General features: G+C 41.7%; 2 protein-coding genes across 2 annotated transcripts in view; one reads left to right on the top strand and one right to left on the bottom strand.

Annotated features, from left to right (window-relative positions):
* The window catches only part of C5H5orf63 (chromosome 5 C5orf63 homolog), a 64,617-nt gene extending 59,049 nt beyond the window's left edge, over positions 1-5,568 (bottom strand). The window contains exon 1 of the mRNA XM_073344860.1: positions 5,398-5,568. The gene's annotated coding sequence lies outside the window, so the exon portion shown is untranslated. The remainder of the gene's footprint in view (positions 1-5,397) is intronic.
* Positions 5,569-5,809: 241 nt separating this feature from the next.
* MEGF10 (multiple EGF like domains 10) overlaps positions 5,810-19,895 on the top strand; it is a 147,702-nt gene continuing 133,616 nt past the window's right edge. Inside the window, exon 1 of the mRNA XM_073344862.1 lies at positions 5,810-6,103. The gene's annotated coding sequence lies outside the window, so the exon portion shown is untranslated. The remainder of the gene's footprint in view (positions 6,104-19,895) is intronic.

Below are 19,895 nucleotides of genomic sequence, written 5' to 3' on the forward strand. Positions count from 1 at the left end.
ATAAGCATGCATGAGACTGGGTAAAGAGGAGGAGCAAGTAAATTCTCCAACGGGGTAAAGTATCAACAGTGGTCAGTATTATTTTAATTCTGAATGCTAACTAAAGATCTAGTATAAAGTGTTCATTCAGTATAATTGTACTTGATGATGATATTAGAATTGGAGGGCTAGCAAATGCATACGAGTGCAGAATTCAACTGCAAAGTTACCATTTCTTGGAGGGATTAGAATAGGTAACACACTGCAACAAGATGAGTTTCAAAATCCAAATAAATATGAAGTCATGCACTTACGGAAGGATCAAACAGTCTAAACGCAAACTGGAGATCAGCTGCTTGGAAAGCAGAAAGTCCAGGAAAGATCCTCCCATAAAGGCAGTTAGTAGGTAGTAAACTAAATATGAATTATACCATTGCATCAAAAGTTTATCATCTTCATCTTCAGTGCTTATGATCAGACGTGCTACATTGTTCTGATACTTTGAAAAAAATCTAGCCATTATAGGGATATTTAAGTGCAACATGTCAGCATGAACATTTTATTTTTTGTTTTATGAGTTTCAGTTCTCACCATTGTTTATTTAATAATGTGTTGTGTTTTTAATTCCTTAGAGTTGGTATCAGTATAAAACACCAATTTTAATGGAAATAGGTATTTCTAAGCAAGACAATGTGACCATGGAGGTTCCTTTTTTTTTTTTTATAATATAACTTTAAAAGTATCCATTATTACTCACAGTCCTTGTGACAGAAGATCAAGGATTTCCTGTGGCCAAACAGTCTTTTTAGGTATTTCTCTTGTCACTTATTTTTCACCTGAGTCTGCCACTTTTACATGTTGAAAAGAACCTCTACAAGCAGCTCTATTGAAATCAGTAGGACTGCTCATGTGATACTACTTAATATGAGTGAAGGTAATAAAATCTGGCTTTTTGTTGTGGTTACACAAATCTTGACTGGTATTGATGATTCAGGTTTCAAAAATTGTACCTGATGTTACCTGTTCCTGTACTTTGCCAGAACTAAAAGAGGACATTTTAAAAAACAGTCTCAAAATTCTTTTATGTATTTGTATTCTGATAGTGCCCACTAACCTTAGTCAAGGATGAGGGACCCATTTTGTTGGGCACTGAACACACACACAAAGAAAAAGACAGTTCCTGGACATAGCATTTTGAGACTCTCTCAAAGTCTTCAGCTCAGTCTATTTTTCTCTGACATTATCTTAGCCAGAAATATTTCTTTGTGTGGGGATCCACAAAGTGTGGTTAATTTTCAGCATATAAAGGGAGTAAGGGGGAGGAGGCAGAAGGGAGAGGAATAAATGCAATCTTTGTAATTCTACAACAATTATAGATTTTTTAAAAAAAAAATCTAACTTTTTTTATTTAATTCAGTAAAAACTCATTGCTAATACTTCTGTTAATGTTCTTTTGTCTAACGCAGGGGTTGGCAACCTATGGCACGCGTGCCAAAGACAGCACACGAGCCAATTTTTAAAGGCAAGCTGCTGTCTGCTGGGGACAGCAGCGTGCAATTAAAAATCTTGCCCGGCCCACTCTTCCTTCCACTCTTCCCACTCATGCCTGACTAATCTAATTGCCTTTTATGATGAGATTACTGGTTCTGTGGATGAAGGGAAAGCAGTGGATGTATTGTTTCTTGACTTTAGCAAAGCTTTTGACACGGTCTCCCACAGTATTCTTGTCAGCAAGTTAAGGAAGTATGGGCTGGATGAATGCACTATAAGGTGGGTAGAAAGCTGGCTAGATTGTCGAGCTCAACGGGTAGTGATCAATGGCTCCATGTCTAGTTGGCAGCCGGTATCAAGTGGAGTGCCCCAAGGGTCGGTCCTGGGGCTGGTTTTGTTCAATATCTTCATAAATGATCTGGAGGATGGTGTGGATTGCACTCTCAGCAAATTTGCGGATGATACTAAACTGGGAGGAGTGGTAGATATGCTGGAGGGGAGGGATAGGATACAGAAGGACCTAGACAAATTGGAGGATTGGGCCAAAAGAAATCTGATGAGGTTCAATAAGGATAAGTGCAGGGTCCTGCACTTAGGATGGAAGAATCCAATGCACCGCTACAGACTAGGGACCGAATGGCTAGGCAGCAGTTCTGCGGAAAAGGACCTAGGGGTGACAGTGGACGAGAAGCTGGATATGAGTCAGCAGTGTGCCCTTGTTGCCAAGAAGGCCAATGGCATTTTGGGATGTATAAGTAGGGGCATAGCGAGCAGATCGAGGGACGTGATCGTTCCCCTCTATTCGACATTGGTGAGGCCTCATCTGGAGTACTGTGTCCAGTTTTGGGCCCCACACTACAAGAAGGATGTGGATAAATTGGAGAGAGTCCAGCGAAGGGCAACAAAAATGATTAGGGGTCTAGAACACATGACTTATGAGGAGAGGCTGAGGGAGCTGGGATTGTTTAGCCTGCAGAAGAGAAGAATGAGGGGGGATTTGATAGCTGCTTTCAACTACCTGAAAGGGGGTTCCAAAGAGGATGGCTCTAGACTGTTCTCAGCGGTAGAAGAGGACAGGACAAGGAGTAATGGTCTCAAGTTGCAGTGGGGGAGGTTTAGGTTGGATATTAGGAAAGATATTTTCACTAAGAGGGTGGTGAAACACTGGAATGCGTTACCTAGGGAGGTGGTAGAATCTCCTTCCTTAGAGGTTTTTAAGGTCAGGCTTGACAAAGCCCTGGCTGGGATGATTTAACTGGGAATTGGTCCTGCTTCGAGCAGGGGGTTGGACTAGATGACCTTCAGGGGTCCCTTCCAACCCTGATATTCTATGATTCTATGATTCTCTGCCCACTGCTCTCTCCCTGCAGGGCAGGCAAGCTTCCCCCTCCCCCCGCTTCTTCCCTCAGCATCCAGGGTTCCTGCCCCTCCTTCTCTCCCTCCCTTCGGCGGATCAGCTGATGGCCCTTGCTACGGAGGGGGAGAGGGAAAAGCGGAGCCGCAGCGCGCTCTCTGCTCCGGGGACGTTGGGGAAGGGGTTGGAATCGGCATATCCCCTCCAGCCCCCTGCCGTGAGCAGGGCAGGGGGCTGGGAGCACACCCACGACCCCAGCCCACACTCCCCAGCCCTCTGCCCTGACCGCTGCACCCCCCTCACACACGCCCAGCCCTCTGCCCTCACCCCTGCACCACCCACACACCCCATTCTCGTGCCCTGACTCCTGCACCCCCACCCCGAGTACCAAACGGGAGCTCCTGCACGCGCGTGCACACACACACACACACATTCCCACCTGCACCCTTCGCACCAAATGGGAGCTGCCCAGGTAAGCGCTCCACACCCAAACCTCCTACCCCAACCCTGAGCCCCCTCCCTCATTCTAGCTCCTGGCCAGACCCTGCACCTTCACCCCCAGCCCTGTTCTCAGTGCACTCCCACCCTCATCTCATTGCAGAGAGAGGAAGAGAACGGGCCAGAACCAGGGAGGAAGTAGGTACCTACTCTATGTGGACAGGGCCGGGATCCCAGACTGGCAGCAGGCTGAGCAGGACCAGCAGCGGGGACCCTGGCTGGCAGGAGCCAGCGGACGGAACCCCAGACCGGCAGCAGGCTGAGCCAATCAGCCCACTGCTGGCTGGGGTCCCGGCCGCCGGCCCCGCTCAGCCGGCTGCCAGCCTAGGTGAACGGAACCCCAGGCCGGCAGCATGTTGAGTGTGCCGGAGGTGTAAGATCAGCATTTTAATTTAATTTTAAATGAAGCTTCTTAAACATTTTGAAAACCTTGTTTACATACGACAATGGTTTAGTTATATAGACTTATAGCGAGCGACCTTCTAAAAAACGTTAAAATGTGTTATTGGCACGTAAAACCTTAAATGAAAGTGAATAAATGAAGACTCGGCACACCACTTCTGAAAGGTTGCCGACCCCTGGTCTAACGCAAGGACTAATCTTATTACTGTAATGAGCCCAAGCAATGGGGTTTGGTACCAACACTTAAAAGATTGTTGCAAACAGCAGGTGGCACTATTTTCAAAGAAATGTCTTCAACCACAGAGCGCAAAGGCTTCGCTTGGTCACTTCTGTCAATACAGAGTGGTGTTTTCATAACTCAGTTTCTAGATACTCTCCAAAATGAAAACTTTATTTACAAAATCATAAACACTTCAATTGGCATGAAAAACTTTACATATCTTACCAATGTGCAAAGTCAGAAAGGCACCCTACTTATTTGTCATAAGTACAGTAGATATATAACTGGTAGGTAGGAGATTTGCCAACATTACAGTGTATTGGGGGATTTTAGTCGCTGCCTTTCTTTATTATCTGTCCAAACCATATTCAAAATAAAATTAAAATATTGTTTTCTGGGCAGAAACCATGCTAAGAGTAGCTGCAAGTTCTCCGCACTTCACATCATTATTGGGGGGTGTATTGTGCCTACCTCTGGAAGTCTTCAAGTTGTTTGGGCATCTCTGTATGATGTAGTGACTCCAGGCTGCCCCCTTTTATGAAAGGATTTTTGGTTTCGGTGCTACCCCCTACTCTTTGAAGGGTAAAGAAGGTTCACCCTCTGACAGCTTGAAAATATTTTGGGAGAAAAGGATGCATCTTTTAACTCCCCTGAAATATAGTGGCATGGGAGAACTTAATGAAGGGAGAAAACAGAAACACAATCTTTTGCCTTAAAAAAGGGTGGGGATGCTGGTGTGGAGAGCGCCGAGAAAGCATATTTCCTGAATAGGAACATTTGTCATGTTGCAGTACAAAGGCTTATTTCTAATCCCACCTCCTATTGTGTGTATGTTTTCTTTCCCTGGGGTGGCTGGGGCCTTCTGAGATGCATGTGTGTGCCCACTGGCTCCTTCCTTGGCTGGCACCAGGGATGCGCAGGTACTAAGTAACAACCTGTTCCTCCATCACAGAGAGAGAGAGAGAGAGAGAGAGAGAGAGAGCGCAAGCCATGACAAACAAATACTGGGCCTAAAGTCCTGTGTAGCTTTGTCCTGCATCTATGCTTGGGCTGAAAGCCTGCACAAAACCCCCATTGACTTTCAGGGGGCCAGGATTTCCCCCTAGATACTGTAGGCCAAATTCCTGGCCCTGCTGTGCCTTGGCATAGTTCCAGGGCAAAGCCCTTGGCTGATTTGACCCCTGAGGAGCCTTCCCCCACGTAGGAGGAGCCTTGGGTGGCATTTTGCCATTGCAAGTGGGTCCTCAGTGTCTGGGCAATAAGTCATGTCTGGCGCTTCCCTGCGATCCTCAGTGGAGCGGCTGGGCCCTGGGGCCTGGGCCGGGCACTGGAGCTCTCAGGCTGCCCCAACTTGCCTCCAGTAGCAGCCCGGCCCCTGGCCAACCTCAGGCTCGGGAGAGTGCGAAGCTGAGCACAGCCTGCCCAGCGCAGCGAGCCGGCCGGTTGTACCTACCGCTGACGGCGGCCTCGGGGTGCCTTTCTGTCCTGCCTGTAAATCTCCTGGCGTGTGTCCCGCCACTGGCTCCGGGGGGGGGGGGCGCTCTGGCTGCGGGCGCTCCTTGCCGCGGGGCAGAGGGGCATTTCACCAGGCAGCGTATGTGTGGCTGGGCGGGGGGCTGTCCCACGCCGGCCAGCCAAGTTGGAGACAGCAGCAGCATCCTCTGCTCCGGCTCCTCTCCCTGGGGCTGGGAACTCCACGCCTCTCGCTCCAGCGCGGCGGCGGGGCACTTGCCATTGGCCGAGGCGCGCTGTGGTGTCACAAAGGGGAGCAGCAGGTTCCAGGAGCCCGCCCGGGACAGCGTGGGCGGCAGCGGGGGGCACTCGCGCTACGTGCCAGCCAGGAGCGGCAGGAGGCGGCAGAGAAGCGCCTCGGTCGGTGACTGTCCCAGGAGCAGCCGCAGCTCAGCTCCCCCTCCGGCTCTCCCTATCCCGGGAGCCTTCCACACCCGGCGGCCAGGGGGACCCCGCTGTGCGGCGGGGAGGGGATCTACTTCTCCTGCCCCTTTCCTCCTAGGGCCAAATCACTATGCTGGCTTCCTCTCCGTGGAGCAGCCGGCTGTAGGCTGAGCCACCGCGCCGCAGCAAGTACCCTGCCAGGGGGGTGCGCGCAGCTCTGAAGAGGACGCTGCTGGGGTGCAGCTCAGCATCTCCAGGGACAGGTAAGGAAGCCCGGCAAGGGCCTGGTGCTTTGCTTGCTCTCCTTGGCAAGGGGTGGGGGGGCTGTGCCCGACCTCCGGGCTCCAGCCCCTCAGCAGTGCGCTGCCCTTTAGCGCGTGGGGTTGGGCTGGCTGCGCTCAGTTTCCAAGAGGTTTGTATCTGCTCCCCCAGCACTTTGCATGTGGCGGGAGCGCGGTAAAAGCCCCCTAAGTGTTGCTGTTGTAGGGAAAATCCCCCCAAGTTGAGGTTGGGCTGGGCTGGGATTTCATCCATCGCCTTCATATGCCGCTTGCCAGTCTTTTGGACGCTTTGTGGATTAGGTTCACATCGGGCATTTCGTCCCGAGAGAAACACGCTTAGGGTCGTTTACAGCCGACTTTCGACTCACCATTCCTCTCCGAACATGAATATTTTACCCAGGTTTCAGAGTAGCAGCCCTGTTAATCTGTATCCGCAAAAATAACAGGAGTACTTGTTAGTCTCTAAGGTGCCACAAGAACTCCTGTTCATTTTACCTAGGAGTGCTGTTGTTTTTTGCTCTGGCAACTTTGGATTCCCCTCCAAAAAAAAACTTTTATTCTATTAGTTACTCAATGTTTGCGGATGCATTAATGTTTGCCAGGTCCCCTGATGCAGGGGAGCTGCTGTGCCACATGTTCTCGACACTCCAGAAGAGGGTCAGATGCGGATTTAAAGTGTGACGTTTATACTGAAGTCTGTGCCATTCCCCACTTGTTGGGAGCTGAGTTTGTGGAAACCTTGGAGACGGGTTCTCCTTAAACACTCACTGGTTTGAGGGGCCATGTTTATTCTTTATAGTGGCTATGTGTTTGTATTCTTTCTTTCTTGAAAGTACTGGGTACAGTCCGAAGCACTTCTTTTTCCTGATTTGGTAACTAATTAGATATACAGATGCCTCTTGTTTTCATTTTTGTATGTGTGAAGGAGTAACTTAAAAAAATCCTTTTATTTCTTCTCTATAGATAATATACCTTCTTTTAGCACCCACACCAGATGTGATATGTAAATATACAGATATTTTGTTTCAGACTGTTATTTTAAACAAATAATAAAACTGACTTCTATGATCCACACACATCCAATTGGTCTAGACTGTTTAGACAGAATTTCTCTAAGTCAAAGCAAGGGGAAAATAACATTTAAATATGTTTCCTCTGCAGAGAGTAACTTTTTCTCCATTGTCCCTTTGCCTTCAAAATTATTCGTTGGAAGCTAATAACTTTACATATTAGTCAAGGCAACAGACTAATCATAATTTTCTTTAGGGTTATCACTGCTGGGTGAACTGATAAGTAGGGATTCCACTCAGTACATCCCCAGCTCTCCTCCCTCATGCCTTATAGCATCCTCCTACTCCCCCTCCTTTGGGACTTGATTCTGTACTCATTCCAGTCAGTGAAAACGCCCATTCACTTCAGTGCAGGATCAAGCCTATGGTTGGCAGACCACACTAGTAGCAGGGAAACTGTTTCTTTAAAGAGGTTTAGTTTTTCTTTGAAGGCTCTTAGACTTTGACTCGGCTCCTTTGGTTCTGATGCATTTGGGCTGTTCCTGAACAAGGGAAAAGAAAAGGTTTTCAAAGGCCTTTTTTTATAAGCAACTAATTCAGTGGTTATCAAACTTTTGTATTGGTGACCCCTTTCACACAGCAAAGGGAGTGTGACCCCCTTTCTAAATTAAAAACACATTTTAATATATTTAATACTATTATAAATGATGGAGGTGAAGTAGGGTTTTGGGGTGGAGGCTGACAGCTCGCTATCCCACATGTAATAAGCTTGCGATCCCTGAGGGGTCACGACCCCCAGTTTGAGAACCCTTGAACTAATTTGATCTCTAATAGTAATTCTGAAAACAATTGTACAACAGGAGGAGACATGGGGGTGTAAGTGGACGTAAACTTGCAGGTTCTGCTCATAAAAATGCACACCTGCTTTATAACTTGACTGTGTTCAGGAGTGTCTGCATAAAGACTTTCACTAGTGTGATATCCTGTAAGCATTTTGGGAGTGTAAATATTCCCTATTTTTATTTCTTCCAAACCTTAGTTAGACTTCAGCTGGAATTATAAACTCAAATCCACTATAAAAAAGGAAACTCTATTTTCAGAATAGCCTATAGGTGAATTTCCCAGAATGAACTAAGAACACAAATTAGTCTGGAATCTTATGAATTCTTCAAAGATGTTGCTACTAGCTGTAAGATACTTCCCTAAAGTCAGAATATAAATGTAGTTCCTATGCCATTCACCACGATGATGCTTTCTCTATATTAGGTGCCTACATTTGGTCTATAATCCTTTCAGTTCACTGAAGGTCTAAAATCTCTATTCAGAATATGTTATCAGCATGGTATAAAAGAGATTGTGTGTAAAACTTAGTGAGGTTTCCAACTATGTTTGGCAATGTCAAATAGTTTGGAAGAGAGACCAACAATGACTTCAGGAAAATTTTATTGTTCAGCAACTTTTACAACTAAAAATCAGTTTGGAGAAGTGTAATTTAATTGTTGCTGACCTGCACTTAAAAGATGCATTAAATGAGCAGTGGCATATCTGATATGAGACTGAAACTGAAAGCTGGGTTAAGACTTCAATTTCATTGTAAACAACCCTGAATGGCAGTTGTGCCCAAAAACACAATTCCGGGAGAAAGCATACATAATTAACTATGTGCATTCTTTTTGAAGTGCAGTATAGGGTGTAACTGACTGAGCTGGAGGAAGAATTTATGAAAGTAGCAATTTGGGTGGGCAAATTATCCATGTCTTCTGGGTTCTTAATTCTGTTTCCTTCTAAAAGCCATTGAGTAGCAGGTTTTATTTTCAGTCTCAAGTCAGATATGCCAGCCAAGCAGAGGTGTTACAGAAGATTTTTAATAAATTGGATGTACAATACGAGCTTAGGCCTAAATTTTCACTTTTGCGTGTGTCCAACTTGCACTCATGCACACCTTGAAAATGTGGGTCTTATATTGTAAAAACTAGATCATTTTCCCTACAAAGACAGTTGGGACGGCCATATTCTCTTGTCATACAACCAAATTTGAAATGTAGATTGCCCTTTAACAAATCTCCTTAAAAGAGAAACGACTAACATTTTAAAATAATAACTTTAATTGGGGAGTTGGACAGTTCATGGGATTGAAAGTGAATCTTTCACCTCTAGCTCACTAATTCTAATCCATAACTGTCCAAAAATGATCCTTTGTTGTCCTTTCAGTGGTCTATGTAAAATGAGTTGGTTATCTCAGTCTAGTTTTCCCTGAATAAGTTTTTACATTACATAAACTAGAATATGTTTTTTATTTTTTTTTATGTTTTATTTCACCAAGGAATAAAAAGTCCTGGGTACTGAATTATCCTCTCATATCTAGGCTGCCTCGACATTAGCAAACTTTGTTGCTTTAATTCTCTACATGCAGTAGAAATAGTAGAAGCTGTAGTGTGGAAACATAGATGACACAGTGGTAAAAATACCTGAGTCCTGCCTGTCTGCATAACAGCTTCCACCACTGCTATCACTGGTGGAGTTGCACTGGTAGTGCAATACAGCTAATAAGTAGACAAGATCCTAGAGGTGATTCCTCTAAACCAGGCACACAAGAGGAAAATATAGGGAACTTTACACTACTGTTGCATATGCTGTTCCTAATTTGTAGATAAACTGGGAATTTCAGTCTCCTGGGTGGTTCATCCAGCACCTACCATGAGCATAATGACTAAGGGGGGATATGATAGAGGTCTATACAGTCATGACTGGTGTGGAGAAAGTAAATAAGGAAGTGTTATTTAGCCCTTCTCATAACGCAAGAACTAGGGGTCACTGAATGAAATTAATAGGCAACAGGTTTAAAACAAATAAAAGGAAGTATTTCTTCACACAATGCACGGTCAACCTGTGGAACTCCTTGCCAGAGGATGTTGTGAAGGCCAAGACACTAACAGGGTTCAAAAAAGAACTAGATAAATTCATAGAGGACAGGTACATCAGTGGCTACAAGCCAGAATGGGCAAGGATGGTGTCCCTAGCCTGTTTGCCAGAAGCTGGGATGGATCACTTGATGATTACCTGTTCTGTTCATTCCCTCTGAAGCACCTGGCACTGGCCACTGTCAGAAGACAGGACACTGGGCTAGATGGACCTTTGGTCTGGCCCAGTGTGGACATTATGATGATCATTTTTTTAAAGGCATATTTAATAAATGAGCGCAACCATCTAATGAAGCAAATAGCTAGTTTTGATTTCTCAAAAGCAGTTCACTTGGATACAGAAGGAACACAGGAAATGTATTAACATATTTAAGTTTAACTGGCAAAAAACAGAGTTGTATTGAGGGGGCTTTTGACTGCAGCTGGTAAGTATCCCTTGAGTTTCTATTCAAATTACTGGGCAAAAGTTTTACACAGCATGTCTCATACCTTTTTGTTGCACTGGCATTATCAGATGTCCCTTTCTAATGGAAACTAAGCTGCTGTTGGAAAAAATACAGAGTACTTGAATATGTGATAGTTTTTGTTGCTGTACAAAACATTACAAAATACACATTAATTATATTAATTTTATATCTTTTATGAAATATAGTGTGGTAATAAAACATCTTTTATAAATCTTTTCTTTAACAATAGGATTATGGGTCAGATTCTCACTCGTAAGTATCACCTTACTCAGTGAATGGTCTTATTGACATCAGAATCTGACCATCTAGTTGTCACGGTTACTACCTTTCTACTAATCAAAGTCTGGTTCCCTTACATTGAATAGTACTGTATACCACAAACAGTCTCACTGAAATCAGTGGGACTAATTGAGGAGCAAGGTTCTGGTCATCATCAGCAAGGATAATGGAATTTGAGCCTAGATTTGCAGTGATAATCTAATACCTATTTAATGTAGGACATTAATCTCTAATAATTTCTACTCGTGTCTTTTTCAGAGACTTAAAAACATAAATTAAAAACAATGTGGCACAAATTTATATATAACTGTGCCAGTTTTCTTTTCATCTGGGCATATAAAATTGTGAGAGAAATCTGTATTTTCATGTAGTAAACATTATTCCAATTAGTTGAGACTATTGATATCAATTACAGCCATCTTGTCAGAAAAATAGGGATAGCATTCTAGGAGGGCAATTGGCCTTGCTGATCCAGTTTGATTAATTGTGTCAATGTTTCTGTTGTTAAACCCAGACAAACTATTTGGTCTTTACTCAAGCAAAACATCTATTAATGACTGCAGGTAGTTCAGTCTGTGAGATGTACAAATTAGCTTCAGGCTGAAATTTAGACAGGCAAGTCTAGTTGCAGCTCTTGTAATAATTTAATTTAAATAATGTACCTATCTTTCATATCTAATTAGCAAATAAATTGATCCATAATGTGCACTGAAACAATAATTTTGAACTCTCTCGATGTGTGAGGCAATGAGTTCTAGAGGAATGAGCCTGGGATTGGGCATCAGAAATTGTAATCGTGGCTCTACCATTGACTCAGTGTGTAACTTCAGGCAAGACATTTAATCTCTGCCTCGTTTCTCTAACTATAAAATGGGGATAATTCTAATTCTATCTAATTTTTTAACTATTCAATTCATAGAGGTGCTAAGAGGATTTATTAGTTAATTGTAAAGGAGCTTGAAAGTGCGAAGCTCTATATGAGTGTCTGTTGTTGTTGTTTATTAATTATATTGTGGTAGCACCCAGGAGCCTCAGTCCTGATCAGATCCTCGTGGTAGGCTTTTTACAAACACTGGCCCAAAGACCTTACGATGTAAATTTAAGACAACAGGTGGATATGGACAGAATGATGAGGGAGTACACGCAAACGATGAGCCAACCTTGGTCAGCATGATAAACAGTCAAGTTTTGTGTGGGCAAAGGAGAGTTTTAAAGAGGACAATGATGTGGTTTTGCAGGTGTTTACAAGGAGGTCCTCCCAAGTGTGAATGGCAGCATGAGAGAAAGCAAAAAAGGGCTTGTTTGAAAATATAAAAAGTGAGTGATGAAGGCTGGCACCATTGGCCAACTGGAGGCAGCAGTCAAAATCTGGATAGTTTATGAGAAATCACATCCATGTGAAAGGCAAATAGTGATGGCAAATAGTTTATCTTTGATGTGATAGAGAAAGGGGAGCCAGGATAGAAATGCAAAGATGGGGGTGACATAGCCAAAGTGAAGAACTAAGAATATTATCTTTGCAGGACCATTCTGAATGCATACCAGTGGGGGCAAGATTGTATTTGTCAAGCCAGAGAAAAATATGTTGTAGTGATAGAGATGTGAGGTGATGAGAGCCTGGCTGGCAGTCTTAGTGGTGTAGATAGATGGGTAAGGCCATATCTTAGTGACAGTGGCAGAAAGAATTGGCAAGGTTTAGACCCAGCCTGGGTATGAGGAACTTGAGATAGAGCTGACTCAAAAGTGACACCCAGGTTACAGGCTTGAGTAACAGGGAGTATGGCAGTACTGTCTGTAGTGGTTCAGAAAGGAGGGAGTGAGGACAGTTTGAGAGAGAAAGATTAGGAGCGCTGTTTTTGTCATGTTGAGCTTGACCTAATGGCTAGATATCCACAAAGAGAGGTCAGAGGGACAGGCCAAGATTTTAGAGTGGACAGAAGGAAACACATCTGGAGTAGAGAGGTAGATCTGTGAATTGTCAGCATAAAGATTGTAGTTGGATTTGTATTTGCAAATGAAATTCCCAGAGGCAAGAGGGAGAAGAGAAGGGGATCAAGTACCTGTTTAACCCGTATAGAAAATTGGAGGGTGGATGGGGCAAATCCTCCAAATGGCATACTGAAGGAGCATACTTCTAGAAAAGTAGAAAAAGAATCAAGAGAGGACTGAATCATGGAAGCTAAGGGAGGACAAGATTTCATGAAGAGTGTGGTCAGTGGTGTCGAAGACAGCTGACAGGTTGAGGAGGATGAGGATGGAGTAGTGGTTCTGAGATTTGGCCAGAAAGAGGTATTTAGAGACCGATGAGCGCCATTTCAGTGGAATGAGATGGGCTGAAGCTGGACTATTTTATTATTGGTTTAAACTCAGGAAACAATAAACAGATTGTTGTTTCAAACATTTCACCATTGGAGTTGGGATAAGTCGTATTGTTTTGCGAGGCCTTTTAGGCACTTGGAACTCTATCATGTGAGGTGCTGCTGAGCACCCTGATCTCTCTTAGGGCTAGTTTCTGTTACACTTACTCTAATTGAACAGCACCTCACTCCAGTAGTAGCGCTACTGACTTCAGTTGTAGTGCTTCCAGAGCACGGTATTTCAGAGAGTGAGTAAGGGGATTAGAGTCCAGTCCTCAATATTTTAGGTCTCAGTCTTCCAAAGAAAATTCTGTTCTTATAAAGGCTGATGTTTATTCCCTAATGGAGTCTCATAGATTTCAATGCACTAGCAGCGTACACTGGAATGATTCCTTCATGTTTGCTGCTTGTCTACCATCTAGCATGTCACAGACTCTACTACAGACTTATTAGCTATCCACAGCAAGGGAATTTGATGGATTTCTTTCTTAGAGAATGTAATACAAACTAACATTTCTGTCACCACAAAACTAATCTGTATTTTTCTTGTTTAAAAAATCAATATAAGTGTTATCTTCCTAATTTTTTCTAAGATATTTGAGCTGTGTATTTTAGAGGCAGAAAAGTTTGACTTTGATGTATTTTCTTTCCCAAACACTGTTTTAGAATGAACTCCACGCAAAGCCCTATGTACCACCTGAAACTCTAATTAGTGGTACATAAATCCTGGTAAGGAAGAGACTGGTAAAACAAAGAGGTACAGTTTTGTAGCTGAAATGCTGTGCTTGTCTCCCCATTGTGGTTAAATTTTTGAGGTGGTTTCAGAATAATGGGGGATGCTTCTGACCACATTTGCTGCAATATGCTCACAACAGGATGAATTAAGGATGACTGCCAAATTCACCTCTAAATTTTATTTCTGTTGTTACTTTCAGTCAGCTCTTTAATCCCACTGCAGTATATATTTTTATTATCCGTATGGTTTAACACTTGAATTGGGTTTTGATTCTTCCTTGAAATTAGATAATGCATCATTATTTAAATGCTGTCTAATTCATGCTACTTGCCTCTTTGTTTTTGTGACAGGTGGATACAATTAAGCATTGGTTGAATTAGATGAGAGATTTTGAAACTTTATTCTCAAGGTTTTAGTAATCAGCTATCCTGATAAACTATGGAGTAAAATAGTTCTAAGCACAGGGCTCCTGCCAAAGAGAGCCCACGAAGTGGATGATTTGTGTGAAAGCATGCCTTCCTGTTTAAGCCTGGAGTGACAATAATCTAAATAAATAATCTAAAACTGTTCATGTGACAACTAGACAAAGAAGCCATTATGCATGGCTGGCTGGCATCAGAGCCTATTGAAGCCAATAGTCAAACTAAGCTTGGTAGCCCCAAGGAAACTAATACATTGGAAGCAGCCTTATGTAAAAAAATCATCAAGAGGTGAAGGTCTACAGCAGTTAAACTGTTTATAGTGACATAACTGATGCAGTTCTTATATATGGTTTTTGTCAGCTGCTGTTTGGAAGTGTGAGATATTAGACAGCAAATAATAGACAATATAGAATTATAAATTTAGAATGGGAATCATACAAATAGAATAATAGATGTTAAAGATAGAAAGATCAAGTTGGTCATTTAGTGCCTCCACCTCCTAGTGCAGAATTTTTCCCGACAATATACTTTTGAGTCCATATAACCAAATTATTATAGATGCCCCATAAGCACTAGTGCAAATTTTGGACAAAAATCTGCCCACAAATACATGTATGTTACACTAATAAAACTTAAATAGGAGTTGTACACACTAATATCTGTGGGCAGCATTTAGCCCTTGTCTTAAAAATCTTTTCCAAAACATTCATGACCATGTGCCAGAATTACAAAACTCAAGAAAAGAAGCGAGATCCCAGAATGCTTGTACGCTGTGGTAGCTCTGGCCCCCAGAGGCAGCAGACTTGCGTCATCCACTGTAAGCCTATTTAAAAATTAGGCTAAGACAGCTGGAGTGGAAAGGCCTTCAATTAGAAATGTATTTGTTTAAAAACAACTGTTCCTCCTCCACTGCCTTTGGGGAAGGATTCTTCTCGCTATTCCCTGACGACGCTCCCCAGTATCCAGCTGAGTTTCTCAGGCTGAGAGCTTGGGCGGCAGGATTTTGACCTTACTCCATAAATAAGAGTAATGATACTTGGTCATTTCACTGCCTTTTTGGATCCTGTGATCCAGCTCTGACTTTAACCTCTTTTGAAACATGTTTACCCATAAACACTTAGCTCAAAGGCAACATATGATTCTCAAGAAGATCTTTGGTGTTGTGGGTGTTCTTTAATCTTTATTTTCCATTACTATATAACACTGAAGCATAAGGAGTTAAGCTTCCTCAAGGTTGCTTGTGGTCTATCTATATTTTGCATTGTACCTTGATCATACTATGTAATAATGGTTTGAATAAAGAGTCCTAAAGCTTTAGATTACATGGATGCAAATTATTGCACTTTATTTATTACGACACACTTTTTTACCCTTTGTTTATACTCTTGTAAGTGAATACTTGATTTTGGAGACACTTGAAAGAAAAAAGCAATGTTTGCAACTGGTAATAGAAGTATATTAAATAATCTATCCTGTTTATTCAATTCTCTGTCATTAGAACTTTTTGTTTTCTTTTTTTATATGCTTTTGGGAGAGGCTGTCACCAAAATTACTTACGCTTGTACTAGTTTGTGTCAACATAGATTCAGTTAAGGAATGCTCGATTGTATTTTGTTCTTGCAGTTGTCAAAAATGAAACATAAAAATGTTAAAGTAGATGTATTAGTATTTAAATATTAAATACATAGCATAAGAGCCTTGGTAGAAGATGATTGTGTTGTTTATGTATAAAATATCAGCAAAACCAAAGGGCCAAGTTCTGTTCAGTATTACACCCATGCAACACTATTGCTTACTTTTACTCACAGGGTTGAGTGCTCACATGTACACCATAGACCTCAAAGGCACTACTTGCACGTGTAATTGCTCACTAACATAATGAGTGGGCAATCAGGCTCTATATGGACAGAGTAATTTACAAATGGCTTTTTTCAAAGTATCATTATTAAGTTCTATGACTAAAATCAGCCATTTTTATAACTGTGATTCATATGACAATAAAAATCATAACGTTTGCCCACTACTTTGTAAGCTTTCTCTTGGTTAGTGCTATGCCCTCATAGCACTAGGGACAGTGCAGAGCCACACTGCTCCAGGAGAAGCACTGGGACGCATGTGGTCTCAGGGAAGAAGGAGGGGAGAATCAGACCCCCTACTAGCTCCTCCCCCAATGCTTTAAATATATGTTTTGGTCAGTCTTTTTAGTGGAAAGAAATAAGCCCATGAAACTGTGACGATTCCACCCAGCCAGGGCCAGAGAGAGACTAGACTGTCAGCATAAGAAATTCCTTCCATTGATTAGAAGAAACCTTCCTGGAAGAGTGATCACTGTGACCTAGCACAGCTGAATAATTTAGAAGAATAAAGGTTTGCGAAGTATGGAGCTCTGCTGTTTTTATTCTGTGGGAGACAGCCTTCAAGAAAAGGATCTTAACCATTTTTTTAAAACTGCTTGTTTTAGAACTATGCCAGACTTTCTGTAAAAGCTGGGCTTTCCCCTTCTATTAGAAGCAGTATGTAAATGATGCCTGTGAGCTTTGTATGTGCTATGGCTGAGGAATGCTCTGCAGGCCACAGAGCACCATTATTGCCGCAGTGGATTTTAATTACCCATATAATTACCGTTTTGTGCATAAGAGCCCCTTTATTTAAAACATCACTATTAATGTCTTTAAAGTCATTGTCACTTAAAACAGGGATGTCTCTTTATTTGGAGACTACATAAAAATAGAAAAGCAAATATCTCATTGAATTACTATGAAAAGCAAAGTTCATAGAATGGCATTTATTTGTTTCATTGATGCTCCTTTTTACTAGGATTAAACTAAAGGGAATTAATGCTAGGTAGTGATAATTATATTTGTACCAACAAATTTAGGTCCAAAGTGATTGTTTTAAAGCACTGGCCACATTTATTTGTATTTTATTATTTACAGAGGTTAAAAAAAAAGCAGCAGCTAGCTTTAAGTTTTTGACTGTGTAGTATATGAATTTAGGTAGATCATAGTACTGAAATAGTGTTGATTGATACTGTGTGGTGCACTAGATTATTTCTGCTACATACTGTTTTGTGGCTAGATTATTAAAAGTGGCACTTTACACTTATGTTAGCTCACCCCAGGTACTGCTTGGGCAATGAGTTATATACTTCAGTTCCAAGCTATTGCTTTATTGTTAGCATGGATGTCTGTGTCTGTCATTTCAGAGAAATCATGTGTAACATAGCCAGAAGGATAACTAATTCATAAAACAGAATACTAATATAACAAGAGCATTAAGGTATATGCATATAGAGATCATTTTAAAGATAAGGGCTGGGATTTTCAAAGAAGCTAAAGGAATTAGACACCTAAAGGCCGTTGACATTCATCATAGAAATACCTCTTCAGCTCCCCGTTAAAAAAAATCTTCCTTTTCCAGCATGTCCCCTTCCTCATATCTTCTTTCCCCTCACCATGTAATTCTTTTGGTATTTCCAGGTATATTGAAAATACTTAGATTGTTATATTCAGTGACATCACAAATACTGGAAGTCCCTTTGAAAAACTCATGCAATCTATAATATTTTTTATGACATTGAAAGATGGAAGCTGGAATACTTTCAGGAAGCAAAAGGCACCAAAAATATGTCTCAGAAAGTGGGAGGGGAAGAAAAGGATTGCTTGGGTGCACTGAATTTGGCCCAATATGCTTAACAAGTGGATCTTGCAGTACAAGCAACATTCACAGTACTGTAGTATTGTTGTTTTAGCCACCAGTGTGTTGCTTTCAAGGAGCGTCAAAGAAGAAAGTTTTTACATTACAAACACACTTAAATTGCCCTAGAAAACTACCATTCTTTTCTGTTTGCAAATCTACTCACCCATGCTACTAGAGAAAAGTGATAGGCTAGTGAAAGGCAGTAACTAATAGAGAATAAAATTTCTATGTAAAAATAAATATCTAAATATTCATAAAAAGTGTCATGTTAACCTGGAAAGTGAGACATTTTTATAACATGTTGCTTATACAGCAGAATGTGGAAAGGGAAAATACTTATCGTCCTAATATGGGTGCTGTAACCCTGATCCAGCAAAGAGCTAGGCACAGACACCTGCCTATGAAGATCAGTTTGCAAATAGAGACCTATAACTAGGGAAATGTAAGACAGGGAGCTTAAAACTTAGTTGTCTGACTATCCCACAAACAGATGAGTTGTTACGTAGCAACAGTTCCATCACTGTGTGTCACTTGGCTTTTGTCACTGTATATAGATGTTCACATAGATAATTTAATGCCATAACAGGGCAGATAATCTGACAGCCTGGTTCTACATTCATAGAAAATATGTTCCCCTTGGCCCCTTGGCATCTGGCACTAATTTTCATGTTTTTCTGGGGGTTACCAACAGAATTAGAAGCCTCATATCTTTCCAGAACTAGCATAATAAACACATTGTGTGGAAAGATTTCTTCTGCTACTCACAAACTTATCATCAGCTTCACCCAGGAATAGGGCTGGTCTTTCACACCCACTACCCACCTTCTTAAAGGACACTCCAATGTTTTCTCAGGGGAGCACAATAAAGTTCCTTTGTTGTGGACTTTTATGCCTTTTTAAATAATGTATAAAAAACACCTGAACTTTTTTTCTTTTTTAGATCTTAGACATATTAGGAATGTCGCATCCAGTCTTCCCTCGTTTTGCTGGGGGACTTCCTGGGTATCTTCAGGCATGCATATTATGAGTTCTTATATTTTACTTAAATGGGTGGGAGTGCTGAATCTTGACTGAAGACTTACTCTCTGCAGAATTAGTCACTGAAGTTAAATAGCAAAAACAAGTAAGTAAAGTTAAGTAAGCAAAAAACAGATAGTTTTAAACAGTCTGACTAAAATTTTTCTTTAATAGATAATAAGGCCAGAAAAGCAACTGTGATAATCTAATATGACCTCCTGCATGATACCAGGCCATAAAATTTCCTTGAATTAATTCCTGTTTGAACTTTCTCTTTCAGTTATTCAGTGTTCACTCGACTCTTCTGATGTCATAATTTCACCAGTTCTCCACTCACTTAAGTGTTTGTCTAAAATGCTGCCAGCAAATTTACCTTGGTGCTATTTTAAGTAAAATAGCTTAGTGCAGACATATCCCCAGAACCTCCTGCGGTAAATCAGACCTGAATTCTAATGTGAAAGACAAAATGTAATTTTTTAAAATTAGCCTCTCACTCTTCCCCTCCACAAAACCTTTCAAGTCTTTTTTTTTTTTGTACCACACAAAGATACAAAAAAGAACACAAGCCCATTTACCTCCCCCTTCCCTGTTAACTTTAAGGGTACAGTTCTGTTCTGGATTTACATGCCTTCTAGAACCTCCATTACTGTCAAAGAAGAACTGGTTAATGGTAGTAAGAATGTACAGGCATTTGTTCTCCAGAGGTTTTCTGTGGACTCCTGAATGCAATGTACTTGGGGTTAGATACAGCCTTCTTAATTATCCCTAATGTGGTGATGACATCTCACGATCCTTCTATCAGATATTCTTGGTTTGAAGGCCAATATCCATAAATTCTGGCATGTTCTTACATCTGAGATCTAGTG

This window comes from Lepidochelys kempii, chromosome 5, assembly GCF_965140265.1.
Source record: "Lepidochelys kempii isolate rLepKem1 chromosome 5, rLepKem1.hap2, whole genome shotgun sequence".
Lineage (NCBI taxonomy): Eukaryota > Metazoa > Chordata > Testudines > Cheloniidae > Lepidochelys > Lepidochelys kempii.